The sequence below is a fragment of the Alligator sinensis genome, unplaced genomic scaffold (assembly GCF_000455745.1).
Source record: "Alligator sinensis unplaced genomic scaffold, ASM45574v1 scaffold1156_1, whole genome shotgun sequence".
Taxonomy (NCBI): domain Eukaryota; kingdom Metazoa; phylum Chordata; order Crocodylia; family Alligatoridae; genus Alligator; species Alligator sinensis.
Window position 1 is genome coordinate 1,491,388 of NW_005842296.1, and position 19,494 is coordinate 1,510,881.

The 19,494-nt window shown below is 46.2% G+C and overlaps 1 protein-coding gene across 3 annotated transcripts in view; it reads right to left on the minus strand.

The window, feature by feature from the left end:
- RCAN2 (regulator of calcineurin 2) overlaps positions 1-10,734 on the minus strand; it is a 182,649-nt gene extending 171,915 nt beyond the window's left edge. For 2 of the 3 annotated variants that reach the window (XM_006028215.3, XM_025209596.1), the window contains exon 1: positions 10,637-10,732. The gene's annotated coding sequence lies outside the window, so the exon portion shown is untranslated. Of the gene's footprint in view, positions 1-10,632 lie in introns of all 3 variants that reach the window. The other variant, XM_014522083.2, reaches the window with a different exon arrangement.
- Positions 10,735-19,494: the final 8,760 nt, after the last annotated feature.

The following is a 19,494-nucleotide window of genomic DNA, read 5'->3' on the forward strand; positions in this document are numbered from 1 at the left end:
GACCGAGCCCTGCGGGACCCCACTGCCCACACCCTTCCAGGTCGAAGCCGACCCATCCACCACGACTCTCTGGGTGCGACCGTCTAGCCAATTCGCCACCCACCGGACTGTGTAGTCATCCAAGTCACAGACTCTTAACTTGTTCACCAGTATGGGGTGGGACACCGTATCGAAGGCCTTCCTGAAGTCTAAGTATACGACATCCACCCCTACTCCTGTGTCCAGGCGTTTCGTAACCTGGTCATAAAAAGATACTAGATTAGCCAGGCACGATCTGCCTGCTACGAACCTGTGCTGGTTTCCCCTCAGCATAATTTGTCCTGCCGGGCTCTCGCAAATGTGAGCCTTGATAATTTTCTCAAAGACTTTGCCAAGGATAGAGGCGAGACTGACTGGCTGATAGTTGCCCGGGTCCTCCTTCCTCCCCTTCTTGAAAATGGGGACCACACTGGCCCTTTTCCAGTCCTCCGGGACTTGGCCCATGTGCCACGGGCATTCAAATATTCCTGCCAGTGGCTGTGCAATGACGTCGGCAAGTGCCTTCAGTACCCTTTAATGAAGATGTTAAATAGTATAGACCCAAGAACAGAGCCTTGGGGGACCCCACTGGTCACAGGGCACCACGACGATTGACTTCCATCAACCACCACCCTCTGGGTCCTACCACGGAACCAATTCCCCAGCCAGCAGATCCTGGTGAGGCCGAGGCCGCAGTTAGCCAGTTTTGCTATGAGGTGATCATGGGATACCAGGTTGAAGGCTTTTTTAAAGTCAAGATACATGACACCAATCTCTTCTCCCTTGTCCAGATGACAGGTCACCTGGTCGTAGAAGGAAATAAGATTGGTCAAGCAAGACCTACCTGCAACAAACCCATGCTGGCTATCCCTCATTATGTTGCCATCAGCCAGTCTGTTAAGAATAGCCTCTTTGATAATCTTTTCTAAGATGTTCCCCAGGATAGAGGTCAGGCTGATGGGCCTATAGTTTGCCAGATCCACATTCCTCCCTTTCATGAAGACAGGTACCACGTTGGCCTGACAAAGCCCTGGCTGGAAGGATTTGGTTGGGGATGGTCCTGCTTTGACTAGATGACCTCCTGAGGTCCCTTCCAACCCTAATTGTCTATGATTTTCTCTTTGTCTTCTTGTATAATACTCTTATAGTCATCCTTAGTAACATGGGGTATGTTTAGGCCATGGCTTTTAGTGCCTGGCAAACTAAACACTTACACACTAAAGCACATGGATTAAATAGAGACAGGTGTTGTGACTCATTAAGATTTACCTGTTGTCTTTGAAAACATCTCTGTACTCTAAAGGCAATAAGGACCCTCTTCCCTTTTGAATGGTCCCACTCTTTTACATGGACCATCTATTTCAACTGCCCTTCACTTGTTTTGTAGCTACATCTGATAACTACTCCACTGTTTTACAGCCCTCTTCCACATTTATAGTGACTCTTTTCATTTACATAACGAATTTAAACAAAAATCTCAGGGCTTTCCAACCGTCAGCTTGCCAGAAGCCAGCATGTGGCCTGCGGGCACTTAACATGCCATCTGTGGGCCCCAGCACCTGCCTCTCGCTGCCACACAGAGGGATCCATGTGCCACTGTCCACAGCCTATGTAGTAGGGCTATGCGAAGCTTTGGTCCCCGATTCGATTCGGCAGAGATTCAGCCCAATTCAGTGGCCAAATCTCTGAATCCGAATCAAATCAGAAGACCCTTTAATCTCCCTGAATTGAATCAGAACCCTCCAAATCAATTCAGAGAGATTCGGAAAGATTCGGCCATAGACACAGCTTTAAATGTTTTTTCTACATACGTCAAGGTACAAGGAGGCTGGTGAATGTTGAGATGATGGAGTGCGTGGAGTATCCCACAGGAGTGCAGGGGGCCCCCAGCACGTTCGGCAGCAGACCCAGAAGTGGACCAGAAGCACTTACAGTCCACTTCCGTGTCTGCTGGGGAGTGCACTGGGGGGCCCCCTGCACCTCCTCGGCTTGACGACTGGTGCCTCCTGGGTCTGGGGGGCCACCTAAGTGCCCCCCGCAGCCGACTGCTGAGCCGGGAGGGGCCCCCTGCATGCTCAGCGGCAGACCCGGAAGTGGACTGGAAGTACTTCCAATCCATTTCTGGGTTTGCCGCCGACCATGTGGGTGCCCCCCCCCCCGTGCTCCTGTAGGACATTCCATCCGCCCCAGCATCATGGCGTTCATGAGCCACGCCTGGTACCTCAAGGTATGTAGAAAAAACATTTCAAGCTGTGTCTATGGCTGAATTGCTGATTCTCTGAATCAGCATTGAATCTTCAGATTCGGATTCAGCCGGATCGAATCAGGGACAGTGATCCGAATCAACTAATCAAATCACTATCCCCTATTCGGGCCACATCCAAATTGAATACAGCCCGTTTTGTACACCCCTAGTATGCAGCCCAGACAGCAGGAAGCCATGCATCACCAACACAACCCACACAACGGGAGGGCCAAATACAACTGGCACAGCCTGCACAGCCGGCAGGATGCCAGGTGGACCACCACTGCAGCATGTGGCCCATAGGGCAGCATGCCGGCACTGTCCGCAGTCCCCTAGTTCAGGCGTGGGCAATTATTTCAGACGGAGGGCCGCTTACTGAGTTTTGGCAAGCCAAAGGCCACATGACAGGCAGCCAGGGGCAGATAAATATTAATTTTCTAAATTGTGTAGGGGCCCTGCAGGCCAGATAGAATGGCCTGTTGGGCTGCATTTTGCCCACCCCTGCCCTAGCCGCACTAGAGTTGGACTGTCCTGTTCCATCTTATATTTAGGTTAGGCTGTGTCTTCTTTTTGTTCAGACCTGAGGAAAGGCACCTCATCCCTGAAAGCTTGTCTAACATGTCTCACAGCTATAAAGATGCTCCCATAAAAGATAATACCAAAAAAAACCCCTTTGCTTCTCGCATATTCCCTGGACCATCGTGGCTACAGCACCACTCTCTAATCCTACTTAGACTTTAAACTTCTGCTTAAAACATAGCCAGATTTCACATAACTAATCTATTTGCCACTGGAAAGTACTACTGCAAGACCCTAGATAGCCTCTGCCATTTGACAGAGGGCCAACTGTATCTTTGGTCCAGGACTGGATAGGAACTGCAGTGCACTCACAGTAATCTTCACATAAACACAAGGACATCCTGAATGATTGCCTGCGGGGCAGCAAAGTATTTGACGGTATACTGTACAACATTAAGAACTGGGTCTGTGCTAGATACTAAAAGTCCTCAGAAAAAAGGGATTCATGTATGTGATCCAGCTGGTGACTATTAAGTCCAGTACAATCTTCTTGCCTATGAGCCAATCAGAATACACATATTTGCATATACAATTTGGCTTGTTAGCACTGCTCCAAATTTGAATTTGTTGGTTGCATATAACCAATAAAAGATTTACTGACTCAAGCCATACCTTTTCAGCCAAGCTTTGCAACACTGACATCTTGGTATTGGACTACGTGGAAACAGGGAGAGATCACCAAAGACGAATATACCTCCTCTGCTTGTGCTTGTAGGGAGGCAGTTAGACGGGCCAAAGCTACCATGGAGCTGAGGATGGCATCCCAAGTAAAGGACAACAAGAACTGGTTTTTTAGATATATAGGGAGTAAAAGGAAGGCCCAGGGAGGAATAGGACCCCTGCTAAACGGGCAGAAACAATTGGTAACAGACAGGGGGGACAAGGCTGAACTCCTCAACGAGTTCTTTGCCTCAATGTTCCTAAGTGAGGGGCACGACAAGTCTCTCACTGGGGTTGTAGAAAGGCAGCAGCAAGGCACCAGACTTCCATGCGTAGACCCTGAGATGGTGCAGAGTTACTTGGAAGAACTGGATGCCTTTAAGTCGGCAGGCCCGGATGAGCTCCATCCGAGGGTACTGAAGGCACTGGCCGACATCATTGCAGAGCCACTGGCGGGAATATTTGAATAGGAGGTGCCAGAGAGCAATACAAGCTCTCATCAGCAGCTCGCTCGTGCTGCAATAGCAACTCACGTGCCCTTACTACAGCGCTCAGCTCCACCTGCACGCGAAGAGAGGGATATTAGCCACCCTGGCTCTGACCCTCTCTTACACACACAAAGCCCAAGGTGTTGGCAGTACACCTGCCCTCACTCAGCCACCAGTCACCTGCCCCACTGCACGCTCACTCCAATTTGCAGTAGACTACACACAACCGAACACAACTGCAGCTTGCATACTCACGCACCCAAGCAGGGATAGACCTCTCCTCCGATCTGTTCCTTTCGCCCTCATTCACTCAGGCAGGGACTAACCTATCCTCAAATCAGCCCCTTTTATATCACTTACACATTGTCACCCCTCAATCACTCACACAGCTGATCCTGCATCCAGGCACATGGCACTCAAATCCCTTCCACAGGACGTGCGCAGGTGCACCCAGCACCAGGCCATCTCTCTGAAGTGTGGGCGATTTTTATCTTGGAGCATTTCCCATCATATACACAGCTCCAGATGAGCATGGGCACAACAAGCATGTGGATCACAGTTCAAAAGTTCAACCAACATAAGTGACCTGAGGCCAGGGTCACTTACATGCCCTTCACTGGCACATAAATGACCTTAACTAAGGTCAGGGTCACTTGTGCCCTACACTGCCCTTTGGTTCCTACACCTTTTGTTCCTTTTAAACTTGCTACCTACTAGTTTCATTTTGTGACCCTTTCTTGTCGTGTGACAGAAAGCCCATAAGAAATCCCTATTGACTTTCTTTTTCGCATTGACCATTTTGTAAATCCTTCTCGTGCCCCGCACAAGTGTCTCTCTTCTAAACTGAGCAGGCCTGGCCTCTCTGGTCTCTCCTCACGTGGGAGCCCCTCCATAGTGCTCCTTGTCCTCGTCGCCCTTCTCTGCACCTTCTCTGGTTCTTCTAGATCAGTGGTTCTCAATTTTTTGTATCAGGACCCATTTGTTAACATCAATGGCCAGTCCTGACCTAGTGCCCCTCACTCCTGACCCGCTGTCCCCCACCCCGCCAGTGTGTGCCCCTTAGTGTGTTACATAAACATCCACACCATTATACATACATATATACAATATACATATAACAGTGTATAACAATATAACTTAATTTAACAATAACAATACATAACAATACAACAATTTTCCTGCCTATGCAGGAGGTTGGACTCGATGATCTATTGAGGTTCCTTCCAACCCTAACATCTATGAATCTATGAATCTATGTACCTAACTAAAGCATTTTTGCTGTTGTCAAAAACCATGGTTTTAAATTTAACATTTATTTACCATTAAGTCAATCATCATCTCACGCAGCCACTGCTAAAATACTATCAAAACATTTCAAAATGTTATAAGAGTACTGATAGTCTCAAAGGCCACAAGAGTGAATCAAAACCGTATATATCACTGCAGTGGTTATTTTTCAATAGATTTATCAGCAAAATCTAGATAATGACCAACCTTATTTTTTATATTGTTTCTGAGACGATTAGTTTACTTGCACTTTAAGCCTCTTATTACGTAGTCAACTCAGTAAGCAAGAATCACACATGTATTTTTAAGAGTACTGAATTCATATTTGGTCCAAAATGTAGTAAGCTTTGGTACATACCAAATATGACTGAAATTATTTTTTTTCTGTAGAAATAAGTTTTATAAAAATAAGATCTTAGATACAAGTGATCCAACCAGGTTGGGATCTTCTAATGGAATCTGCCAGCTCTTATGCTCGAATCCTACTGACATTAATAAGATCTTCCCTGGGTGCATCTACACATGCAATTAATACACTTGCTGCACAGAAAATTCAGGCTTCTTCATACATTCCTGGGTGCACGTCTACATATGCATCCCCATTAGGAGCAAATTGCACCTGACAGGAGCAGCCCAGTCCAGGGCTGCTCCTGCTCTGCTCTGCCCCCCTACAACAGCCAGGGGGAGCTCCAGGCTCTCCCAGGGGCTGGTCCCAATCTCTACCAGGTTGGGAGAGCTGTGCTGGCTGCAGGGACAGCTGTCTTCCTGGCCATGTGAGAAGACGGCTCCCCTGAAGCCCAAACAGCTCCCCCTGCATCAGGGCATAGGTCCCCTGCTGCCCCCCGCAAATTGCTTCCAGTCAGCATTTACTACGGTGCGTTAAATAATGCGCCATTTATCTAGCTCCTGTACGTGTTGGTAGTAGCAAAAGGCACATTAGACTAATTTAATGCACAGTAAGTCCTGCACATGTGCAGACGGTAACAATTTTACTGTGCATTAGATTAGTCTAATGTTCAGTAAAGCATCTCATATAGACGTGACCCCTGGGTCATAGTTTTTGCACTAACAAACCCCCTTGCAGGATTGCTCTCAGGATTGTCTTTGAATGTGGCTTAACTTCTCTAAACTCATGCAATCTGCACCTTCTCCCGGAACCCTTGTATGGAAGTTAATCTTCTTTAAGCAAACATACTCACAAGTAACTTGTACCCCCTATGCATCACTTTTGAGTTTCACCTAGTTTTAATTCTGGGCTTTAAAAACACAACACAAACCCAACTGACTACTACAAACCTGCATGAAGCCAGAGAAATCATGCGCAGAGATTGTGTTGCCAAAGGGATAGTAGTAAAATCCCCTTGAAGGGCACCTGTCACTACTCCTTCAGTCAAATGACTGCAACAGTGGTCACTGCCCTTGGATATCTTAGGGCATTTACAGACGTGCTCCAGGAGGCGGGGTAAGGCGGGGGCACTTTAATTAGCGAGCCATGGCAATTAAAAGTGCCAAGCGTCATGTGTACCAGCATCCCCACCCTGAAAAATGGTAGCAGGGCCCTTTGAACTAAAGCTCATCAAATGAGTTTAGTTTAAAGCTCCCTGCCACCATTTTTTAGCATGGGAACGCTGATACACATGACGCTGGAGACTGCTGGAGCATGTTAGTGTCCATGCTCCAGCAGACTCCATTAATCAAGTCTGCGCCAAATTACAGCACATTAAAGCAGCACATTTACAGCACATCAAATCCATCAAAGCTGGATTTACAGCACATCAAAGCAGCCTCACTGCACATCTGTAGGAGCCCTTACATCAGTGACTCTCAACGAGGGTGTTGCGGCACCCTGGGCTGCTATAACTTCCTTTTTAGTCTTTCCAAACACCTATACAATTCACAAGATAAATTCAGAGATTTCAAATAAGAATCCATAGTGCCTAAAATATTCTGACTTATTGTGGTCTTCCTGAGTTCTCTGCAACAAAAGAATTGGCCTATTGTTTTTCTGTGGTCACAAATTAAGTGAAAGCTAAGAGGTAGCATTTTCTGAGAGGCACACCTTGAGTCTAACAAAGGGTGCCTTTCATTTAAAGATGTTGAAAATGCACTGTCCTATACACTGAGTTTTCTTGCTATTGCAACCCTGTATGTTCAGCCTGATGCTCTGCTCCATACTGAACTGAACTATGTTAAACCAGTTTGCATCCCATCTGCTTAAAGTGCAGAAAAGCCCCATGGCACCAGGGGCTGCATTTGGCCCACCAACCAGGGGTTAAGCATCCCTGAGTTACTATATAAAGGTGCATATCTATCCTGCTTTATGGTCTATAATATAGCTATTCATACTAAAAAGTACCTTTAACAATTCAGAAAAAAAATCTGCTTGTAAGGAGATTAACTGTCTCATGGTTTCTGAAAGATAATTCAGGGCCATCCTCAAGATGCAGGGAAAGATCTCTTGCAATTGCTAGGGAGTTTTCCTCTTTTCTTTGGACTAGTCCTGCCAGCCATAACAAAGTACATTACTAAAAATAAAATAACAAAAAAAATGCTACCAATGAAAAAGCTTTAACTATACAAAAAAGACAAATGACTAAATAATCCTAACTAGATGCAAACCTTCTGGGAACAGTACATCCATAGAAAATAAAAACAAATAAAAAATAAGGCAAAACATAAGTTTCAATCTTTCTTTTAGAAGGAATGGCCAAAAAGAAAAGAGCTCATTTCTCTGCCTGCTGTAGCCACAGGCAGTTTTTTTCCATTGACTTCAGTGGAAACAAGATCAGAACAAATAGGTGAGATATTCCAAAGTGCTCACTGATGGCCTAATTCTGCAATTCACACTGACCTCAGCAGACTTCAAGGAAAGGTTTTCAGCGTTGATTTATGCTTCTATGAGACACCAACATCCCAGTCCTTAGTAAGGCAACATTTCCTGACTCTAGTTAAAATTTTATGTAAGCAGAGAGAATTAAACCACAGCTGAAACTGGGAATAGACTGCTAGAGCCTAAACACCAATATAATCTATATAGCACCTTCAAGAGCTATGGCTGTACCCTCTTTTGGCAATATTAATAAGAAAAAAGAAAACCCCCTAGGTACCATGGAGGCCACTCAACTCACAACTCAGAGATCAAGTTATCGTTCAAAAGCAAAAGCAAACAAGTGGCAGTTATGGGGTAAATAAAAGGGATTTGCACTTCCCCTCCCTTCCTGCTACCAGGAAAGAAATTGGAGAAGCCACAAATACCAATACCGCATGACAGATGCTATTCACATTGCTTAATGAACTTGAAGAAGATATTCAAATGCCACAGCAACAAATGTAGTATTAACCACCTGAGCCTAACAAAACACTGATGCCAGTGAGATTCTACCTGGAGGCAGGATCCATGCATCACTTTGTGGGACCAGGACCAATTGATCACTTTGGTCTTTTAAAACTGAATGCAGACAGTGAAAAACAAAGTTTAATGAATAATAAGAAAGGGAAATGTAAGACAGCCTCACTGAATGATAGCCAAGCAATCCTGTTTTCACTGCATTTCATTACATTTGGAAATAAAAGACTTGAGTCATTAAACATATAAAAATTCACAGACATTTACAAGGAAAGTGCAAGTGCCATCCCATGTTACCAATATAACCATCCATTATACGCGAGGCCAAACTCAAACCCAGGACCTGATTTTACCCTGCAGTGTTTGGCAAGCAACAGATAGAAGAGTTGAGCCCATGACACCTTGCCCTGGGGAGAAGGTAAGTCCGAAGCCCCCGTTCTTACACGCTCATGAAACTAGCAGGAGAAACTGGCAATAAAGAGGGCTATCCTTCCATTAAGGTCTTTGCTACATGTTACATGTATTTGGTTAATTGTGCAATAAATGTAGACTGGCCACATGTGCATAGCAATTATCACACCACTAACTGGTTAATGACACAATAACTTTAGACTGGCCACACATGCAAAATAATCATCTTGCCGTAAAAAATGACTATCCCAACTCTAACAAGAGCCAACCAAAGTTAGTGCTTGAAAATGTGTAACAACTCTCAAGCTGACTTCTATCCATGTGGCAGGGCCCTTACTCCCCATCTGTCCCAAAAAGAAAGAGTAACTTCCAGCTCGCTCTGCATTTCTCATCCGCGCCACAGTCCTGGACCTTGGCACGTGGAGGATGATGCAAAACGATTGCTTCTTGATGCTGGTGACCATGGCTGAAGCAGTGAGGCCGTCCTGCTGCCTGTTGACAGGATGATGCTCCCTGATTGCCCTGGACCCCTACCAAGCAAACCACCTGAGCAAAGCGCTTCAGTGTCTACAGGCACAGATCAAAAGCCCACTGGGGGCCCTGCGGCACCTTCAGATGAAAACTGAATAGAAAGAGCCCCTCGAGCTGCGACAACTGGATCCCAAAGGTTGCAGAATCATAGACAACGAGGGTGGGAAGGGACCTCCGGGGGTCACATCTAGTCCAGCCCATGCTCAAAGCAGGACCATGACTGGGTGGCTCGTCCAAGAGTGGGGCTAGTCCTGATGGTGGGAGAAATGTCACACATGTGGCCAGCCTACATTTATTGCTTACTTCACTAGTCATCTATGCCAGTGTTTCTCAACCCATGGGTCGCGACACAAAAGTGGGTTGCAAGAATGTATGAAGGGCCACAAACAAACTTTAAGGGAGAAAAATGCGGGAAACTGTGGCTTTTCCCCTGGCCCCGCCCCCCCGGGGAGGCTTGGGGGCAGAGGGCAACAGGTTGGGAGTGGGGGGGCACTGGGTCAGCACTGGCCGTCAACATTTATGAATGGGGCCTAGTACAAAAAAGGTTGAGAACCGCTGATCTATAGAATATAGGTAACGTGCAGCCAGGGCGGGTCGCACCCCATCGGTAATGTTTAGCGGTAATTAATAATACAGGTTGCACTATATAGGTAGCGCGTCACCCGGCAGGACTGCACCGCATAGGTGACACGTAGCGGCGCAGGACACACCATATAGGTAACATTGAGCAGCGCGGGTTGCACCATACAGGTAACTTTTAGTGGTGCGGGTTGTGCTAGTAGGTAACGTGTCACCTGGGAAGACTGCAATGGATGGGTCACATTTAGAGTGGGTCGCGCCACGTGGGTAACATTTAGTGGTGCAGGTTGCACCACATATGTAACGTTTATCAGCGCGGGGTGCGCTATACAGGTGACGTTTATCAGCGCGGGGTGCGCCACACAGGCAAGGTGTCGCCGGGGAGGAGCGCACCGCGTAGGTAACATGCAGCGGGGCGGTGGCGCCCCACGGGCCCGGAGCCGCCCCCCGGATCCCCGAGGGCCGTGCGCGGCGCGGGTGGCTCCTACCTACCGCTCGCACCGCCTCCGTCTCGCGCCGAGCAGCGGAGCGCTCTGCCCTGTTCTGTTCTGCTCTGCTCTGCCCGGCTCCGCTCCGTCCGACCCAGCCGCGCGGGGGGCGGGGCGGGGACTAGCGCTCGCCCAACCCGCTCGCCCCTCGCGCCGTGCCGCCACCAAGCAGCTGCCGAGAAAGCCCGCTAGCCACGCCCCTGACCCCCCCGTTATGCCCCCCGTTATGATTTCCATGTCGCTCTCGTCTCGTCTCCAGGGGCCGCCCCTGCGTGCAAAGCCCGCCAGGCAGTGGCCCCCAGATGCCCAGGGGTCGGGTGCCTCGCTGCACCCCCCTCCCGTGACAGCTAGAGGCCTGATTCAGATAGAAAACCATGGAGGAGCGCTGGATAGCCCTCAGGCTCGTCCCGCGCCGCTGTGGAGAAAGCGACTCCTTGCCCCCGTCCTCCCCAAGCAGACGGTGCCAAATCCGAGGGGCTAAAACGGGCTTTACTCCTAGACAGACATGCCCGGGGGGGAAACGGAAAGGGCCGCAGGGGAGCGAAGCGTGAGTCGAGGGGAACAGCGCTGCAAATCTGTCGCGTGGACGGGAGAGCGGGATCGTTTCTCCAGAAAACAGCTCACAGAAAGTGTTTCCATCCAACCTTTAATTTTATGTAGGAAGATGCTGTGCAGTAGAGTGGACGGCGCTCTCCAAGAGGGCGCGTGGGAAGTGGCGCCCTGAACAAGACAGACGGTCGGTCCATCGAGTGCCGTTGCCGCCAGCGCCCAGGAGCAGAGCCTCGCAGCATGGATACGAGAGACTGAAATACGTTACAGCACGGGGGGCTGCTGCCTCCCGAGTCGGGGGTCTCCAGCCAGCGGCGAAACCGGAAATGCATTTCCGCTGGCACTTCCAGTTTCGCGGGCACCAAGGGGTGCCCAGCCAATTTTGGGGGTGCGTGCACACCTGCGCGCACCCTCTGCGCATTGCCGGTGAGTTAGGACACCTTGCACGCACCTTATTTTTGTCTGCAAGGAGAGAGCCACGAGGGTTGAGATACCTCGAAACTTTTCGTTCTCTATTTCTATTTTTAATCCTGGTTATTGTAAGGGCAGATTTCTTTGTAAGCCACAGATAGTTATTATTTGCATTGTGGTAATAGCGAGGAGCCTCAGTCAGAACAGCAGGACAGTCTCTGCGCTGAAGAGTTTACCCTCTGAATAAAAGTATCCGATGCTTTTCAAAATCGTCCTTGCAGCTCTCCGAGCCTCTCCCTTTTTCTACCTATTGAAATGTGTTGCCTTTCATGATCTTCGAATGCCCTCCGGTTTTTGTATTCTGAGGATGGGTAAACAAGAGCACCTGGCTTATGTGTCCACCCCATTTTTTATTTCATATGCTCATCTCATCCACCTTCTCATTTGTCTCCTCTTTGAAGTAAATGCTCCCCGTTATTTTCATTCATTCTTCATAACCTCTCCCTTTGAAGATCACACCAGGAGGAAAGTCTCCCAGCAGAGCCTTCCTCTGCACCGTGGGGATCGCCACAGTAGGGGAGAGCTAGCTCACAATTAGGGAAACCGGGAGCACTAAAGTCAGAGCTTCGGAAATGTTTTTGCAAGTATTCAAACGTTATTATTGGGACAAATGGGGAGACCGGCACTGTTTACAGTATCAAATAACTTTCAAATTAAGTAATATTGAGAGTGGAAACAATGACAAGATGTTGAATATACCCCACTGTAAATATTTAAACAGCTACATTAGGAAAATTCCAAAATAACAGGCTAGTATGTTTTTAAAGATATAAAAGCAGCCCAAAGAAAACAGCCAGCCCTGGCACTGAGAGACCCTGCCTTTCAAAGGTTGTGCCCAGGGCACAGTTATAGTAGCCGGGCTGTGCTTATTAGGGTGTTGCCGGGATCCTCCTATAGCCCAGGTAGCTGTTGAGTGCCACTGGAATTGGGGACAGGGTGGAGAAGGAGCCCCAGAGTGGGCTATGAAACAGCTGCTGTCCATAGGATCTGCAAACAAAGGCCCATTCATGCTCTGTTGACTTCAGAGTGATTCAGGATCAGATTCTGTGTGAGAAGACCGGAGCCGTTCAGTCCCTGCAGCTTGCACGGAAGATACTGGGAGCGGCAGGTGCTCTAAATCAGGCAGGATGTGATTCAATGGGCCGGGCTGTCCTCTCAGCGCAACCACAGAAAATGCAATAGAGTTCCATTAGTGCAACTGCTAAAAGAAAGGTTTAGCCAACCATACTGATGGGCAACCAGCAACATATAAACATGGACCCAGTCCTGGAGTCTTCACACACCTTTGGGGGAAGGCTTTCCCCTTTTATAAGCAAAACAGAATTCAGGCCCTGTGCTTCTCAAGCAGATCCTGATGGCCTATGAAAGCTATATCCTACACGTTGGCTTTTTTCCATTTCTATGAAGATCTCTAGTTCCTAGGAATCCTTGGTAATGGCAGGGTCTAGTGATCAGACAGGGAAAAACGGGTGAAATGAATGTTGACTGGTTCTGCATTAACTTAACCCTGGATATTTCTAGGGTGGGTTAGGGGGAAATGCTGCCTCTTTATATCAAACCCTCCGGTGAGAAGCAGTGGAGGCAGGAAAATAAAATGTGTTAGCCAACGATCACCTGCCTTTTTAATTTTTTGTCAGCAAAGCACCCTGCACAGCTACAGGTGGAATGGGAGAAATGAACATTTAAATGAAGAAATGCTACAAATGGGGCAGTTTCCCTTTATTAGCTATTTAATTTCAATCCCTTACAAAATACATGTCGGTATGTATATGTGCATATACACAAAATATACTTATACATTGCAGTGTAATCACTATGACTATCACCATACAAGCCATAAAGGAGAAGTGACAAAGCTAAGTGTTAAGGCAATTGAGAGTAGGGCTACAGAGTTTCAGGGATACATGTATAGCCTTGTTGATCTAAGACAGGGGTGGGCAAAATGTGGCACATGGGTCGCATGCGGCCCGCCAGGCCATTCTATCCAGCCCGCGGGTCCCCTACAAAATTTAGAAAATTAATATTTATCTTTCCCTGGCTGCCTGTCATGCGGCCCTCAGTGGCTTGCCAAAACTCAGTAAGCGGCCCTCCGCTCAAAATAATTGCCCACTCCGATCTAAAAACTAGAGATAAACAAAGCTCTTGGGTCAGGGGTGATATCTATTATCAGACCAACTAAATAGTAGCAAAAAATAAAAATCTTTCTTTGCAAGCTTTCAGTGACAAACACTGTTCTTCAGGCTGAGGAGAATTCAAATATTGTAAAAGTTCTCCTAGGTGGAAAAGAAACTTCATTTTGCGCAGGGGAGGTAGAAGGTAGAAGTTTATTCCCCTGGGTACCTCAGAGTCCTTTTGTGAGAGTGTTGCTCTGTGATGTGCAGATTAGGCAGGCTTCTTCCCTGGAGGGGTCCAATGTCAGACAGGGACTAGAGCGTTAACATTTTTTATGCATATCTAAAAGTCTGAATTACCCTTAAAAAAACCAAAGTGTGTTCTTTTATTTGACATGGGGGAGAGGGTCCAATTTGGATCCTACAATACAAAATTTCATTGGGTCACAATTTCTGCTCATGTTTGAAGAAAGCAAAACTACTTTCTCTAAATTTTTGGCTGAGGAATGCAAAAGGTGAGCTTTGTTGCAGATAATATCTTTTGTTGAACCAACTGTATGGCTGGCGCAGACATTGGCAAGCTGTTGAGCATCACCACACTCTTCCTCAGGCCTCTGGCTGAGGAATGTCTTTTAACTAGAGACAGATATGAGCCTTGATGCTTGATAGAGCAAGAGGAAAATTAACTCCAATGATTTTTTACATAAACTATTCCCAGGGACAAGAAAACCTCTTGGTTTCATAATAAAGGTCAGCCAGAAGAGAAAGAGCAATCCTCTTAACAAGGCATTGTGGAATGTTTTGTTGCCCACAACTTTAAAAATCACATTGAAAAATGGAAGTTGTTTCATTCTGTGTGGGCTCCTGCTATGCTGATTGTTTTCCACCGACTGGCTGCCCCGTCCAGACAGACTCATCTTCACCACTGGGCCCGTGTTCGAAAGCACTCTCTGAATGCATCTAATAGGGTGAAGGTATCGACCAGCAGGGTAATGGTAAGGACGCTGATGCTCTTGTTGCTACAAGGTATTGGCTTTTCACCTTGATGTCCCCTTCCGGTACAGACTGGGGACTAACTGGATAAGCGGTAGTTTTGCGGAAAAGGACCTGGGGGTCACAGTGAACAATAAGCTGAATATGAGCTAGCAGTGTGCCCTTGTTGCCAAGAAGGCTAACAGCATACTGGGCTGCATTAGTATGAGTGTTGCCAGCAGATCAAGGGAAGTGAGTTTTCTCCTCTCTTTGACACTGATCATGCCACATCTGGAGTGCTGCGTCCAGTTTTGGGCCCCCCGCTACAGAAATGATGTATATAAATTACAGAGTCCAGCGGAGGACAACAAAAATGATTAAGGGGCTGGGAACATGACTTATGAGGAGAGGCTGAGGGAACTGGGCTTATTTAGTCGGAGAAGACTGAGGGGATTTATAGCAGCCTTCAACTACCTGACGGAAGGTTCGACAGAGGATGGAGCTGGACCATTCTCAGTGGTGGCAGATGACAGAACAAGGAGCAATGGGCTCAAGCTGCAGCAAGGGAAGTTGAGGTTAGAGATTAGAAAAACCTTTCTCAGGAGGGTAGTAAAGCCCTGGACTAGGTTACCCAGAGAGGTGGTGGAATCTCCATCCTTGGAGGTTTTTAAGACCTGGGTAGACAAAGCCCTGGCTGGGATGATCTAGTTGGGGATAGTCCAGCTTTGAGCAGGGGGTTGGACTCGATGACCTGAGGATCTCTTCCAACGCTCATTTCCTATCATTCTCTGATTCCCTGATATTGTTCACCCTCTTACACCTGTCACTACAAATTCTTGCTGTTTATATCCTCACTGGTTAACTGACCCCCGAGTCCTTTGTAAGCTACCTTGCATATAGAAAGTGTTTTCAGAAATTAGGAGCCTCTCTTTGTGCCCGTGTCCTCATGAGAGCTGGAGGTACCACTCAATATTCTCACTGATGCCATCAGTGCAAGTTACTTGTGAATAAACTGTGGTTGCTGTGGCATGTTAATAGGCAACAGCATTTAATTTCTAGACTGTAACTAACCAAATGTTTTCCTGCCAAGTCACAGCAACTGGCTTGTCAAAATGGTTTTCCCCTCCAGGCCGGTAGAGTGTCAGCGGGGGAGGGAGGTTGGGGGTGGAGTATCATAAAAGCCATATGAATAAAATCCAAGCTAAGAACACAGGATGCCTAGCACACAAGCTTTTGCAAGCTTAGTCTGTAGACATCCTGCCTACTGTTTTGGTGCACATATTTCTAGCTTTTTTAGACTGGAGAACATTGGAGGAGGGGTTATCTTGAGTTCTTCCTTGTACAGGACTGAATATATTGTTGGCACTTAATCAATAATCCTCCTGACCCACATGCTCCTTGTTATATTTATGATGAGATTTATTAGGAGTGACTTGTCCGCTGTGACCCAAATGGCAACAAAATGTACAAGAGAAACACAATGGACCACAGCAGTGTGATCTCAAGCCAGAGGTTCCAATGCTATATGCCTAAAAACAGACACCTCCATGGAAGGTCTGATTGCCAGAACTGCTTTGCAACTGTAGCGGCTGTGGGCACCCAGAAAATCAAGCTTTTTATTTAGGTGTTTAAATATAGAATGCAAAGCCTGAATTTTGACCTCTGACGTCTGGTCAATCTGCTTAAAGTTGAAAATGACTAAGAAAATGTGTAATCTGAATTATTTTTATGAGGTTTAGTAGGTCGAAAACAAAAGGGTGTGAGCTGCCAAATGTAAATTATTATGACTATGTATTATTTGCATTGCATTACTATGTATTATTTGCATTATTTGCATTGCATTGTAGCACCAAGAACCCCAGTTCCAGGACCCCACTGTGCTAGACATGGATTTTGAAGATCTGAGCATAACTCTATGCTCTCCCCAGGAAAGTGACCCATGACAAATTGATGCTTTCTGGAAACCTCTTGGAAAAGGCATCAAAAAGAGTGAGTCTGGTTTACGCTAGGAGGCCTTTTTTAATTTCTCTGTCACTGTTTAATTACATGGAAAGATGATCTGTAATTTTAAATCCTTGCCTGCTCCTTCACTTCCTGACTTGTTCATCCATAATCCTGACACTGTCAATGGGCTGCCATGGAAATAATTACGCTTTCAAAAGCAGAGGTGGAAGGATGATGATTTATGCTTATTAATCTTTTATATGACACCATACTTATGTACAACCCTCAGAAAACAAGAGGGAAAGTAATAAAGATCACATTTTATGTCAGTGTCCCTTAAGTGAATGAAGGCATGGACTCATGCATACCTAGGCTTCTTCAAACTGGGTTTATTGTTATAGCTTATAAGTAAAGTTTATGCTGTATCCTCAGATGGCACTGATACCCCCTGGAAATGCCTATAGCACATTAATCAACTTACACTTAGCCTCAAGGTGGTGCTATAACACATATCCTTCAGTCCCTGGTGAAATATGACCCCTGGAGGTAGAGGAACAGATCACAACATAGGTGTGCCGGTGTTGGTAGGAAGTATGGGTTCACTGTTGGCTTCCGTTGCACGGATGCACCAAAGTCTGATGAAAAACAACTGCATCCCTCTACATCACCCACAAAGCAGAATCAGCCTTCCCATCTCTCTCCCTGTCTCTCAAGAACTATGAAAGAGATAACCAACCTGTCTTACGCATCCCACCCCTTGAGCAGTGCAGACAATTTAGTGGATGCAAGTTTTTGCATACTCTGGCACTTGACTTCTTTGCTGGCAGGCAGGTGATTAGAGACCTTACTTCCTGAATTCATTCGCACAAAACCCACAGGCTTGTGCAAAAGCATGCGCAACAACAGTCTCAGAGGCAAATTTAGAGGCCAGGTGGAGGATATGTGGAAAATGCAGCTCAAAAGAATTTAGTCAAATAATTGGATTTACTTCTGATGGACAAAGCGTTACCAGCTCCTGGTGGATTTGTTCTAGTTTGGGGTTTTTTTATGTTTTTAGATCTTTAATGTTTTATATAAGGTTGGCATCCTGATGAAGTAGTGCTTGATTCAAGCTCATGACAAGCAAAAAACAGCTGTCTAGCTTTCAGATATTCAGACATTCTTTGATTTGTTTTCATGGAAAAGGAACTTAAAAGCTCAGACACATGATGCTGTAATCACCTTTTTATATCTGTGCATTATTCCAGTTCTGTAAACAAGCTTAAAATAGTAGATGATAATACTAAGTTTTGGATAGAGGAAGAGGGTCACCTAACAATATCTCAGGCCATAATGAATGACTTAATAAAGGTCAGTAGCTCAATGGGGCCTCAAATTAATTGTGCATTGCCTATGTATTAATTTTAACTTGGCTATGACATTTGGGCAGGGGTGGAAATGTATATATACTGAGGTCCCAGCTCAGGAAAGTACTCAGTATTCCACTGACATCAAATGGACTTAAGCACATACTTAGTGCTTTGCTGAACTGAGGCCAGATAAAGAATCAGACAATTCACCCGTACAGTAATAAAAAGTAGGGATGAGAACCCTGTTGAATATGTTGGTTGTCTGTAGGATGAGGGAGTAGTTCTGAGTTACCTATAAGACAGTCTGCCAACAATTCCATGATGAAGAAATTGTAAAACATACATTACCCCCAAACCTCATGTCCTCTACTTAATACCTACCTGTGAAGTTTTTCTTGGCTTTCACCTAACAAGTGAAAATAAGAATCAACTGTAAGAAGTACCAAAAGAGTGCAGACTACTGCTCTCTGCTAGTGCATACTTGTTCCTCAGTCATCGCAAGTGTTCCACTTTCAAACACAACCCAAGTACCTGCTCTTGCCATGTAAATGCACCCTGTGAACTACATCCATCTTTAATCACTAATTCAATGTGGCTTCACTGAGGATGTACTTGGGCCAAACCTTCATTAAAGTCCAATGGAGTTTTCTTTGATCAGGGCACAGTAAAAACTAAAGGCCAGAGTTTGCCACCCTGAATTACACTGATTTCAGTAGAGCTATTCACAGAGGCAGATACTGCTCAGTGTGGGGAAGCAGAGAGGGGAAAGGAGGCAATTCTGTGGCTTAAAAAAGGATTTGCAGTATTCATAGGTTGTAAGGCCAGAATGGACCACTGTGATCATCTAGTCTGATCTCATTACCCAAATAATTTGTATGCTAGGAGAAAACACCTTCTATTCTCAAATTCTGACACTTACACATAAATCAAGTCACTTCTGCATCTTCTTTAAACCTGAATAAACTGAACTCTTGAGTTCTTGACTGTAAGACCTGTTTTCCAAACCTTTGAACCTTTTAACTGAAATCAGATAAAGGGTCAGGAAATTCACCCCTGAAGTAACTGAAACTAGACTGTGAACCCTGTTGAATACTTGGGGGTCAGAAGGATGAAGGATAAAAGAACTTTGACTTGACCTTTGGCTCTGCACTGACTACAAACTGCTCTCCAGAGATACAGAGGCATTCCTATTCCTATAATGGAGGCACTTATGCACCCAGAGGGGGCAACAGAATTGCCTGTATACTTAGGTCACTTCAAGATAGTCTCAAGTGGCATGTTGATCATCCAGTAGATGAAAGGCACGGACATAGTATTCCAGCAGTGGTTGCACCAGTGGTAAAGACAGAGATGATTTAACCTCCCTCTTCTTTTTCAGTATACCCCCATTTACTCTATTTTCTCACATAATACACTCACCCTTTCCCCAAAACCAGCTGGGGGGGGGGGCGGGAATTGGGGGGCGG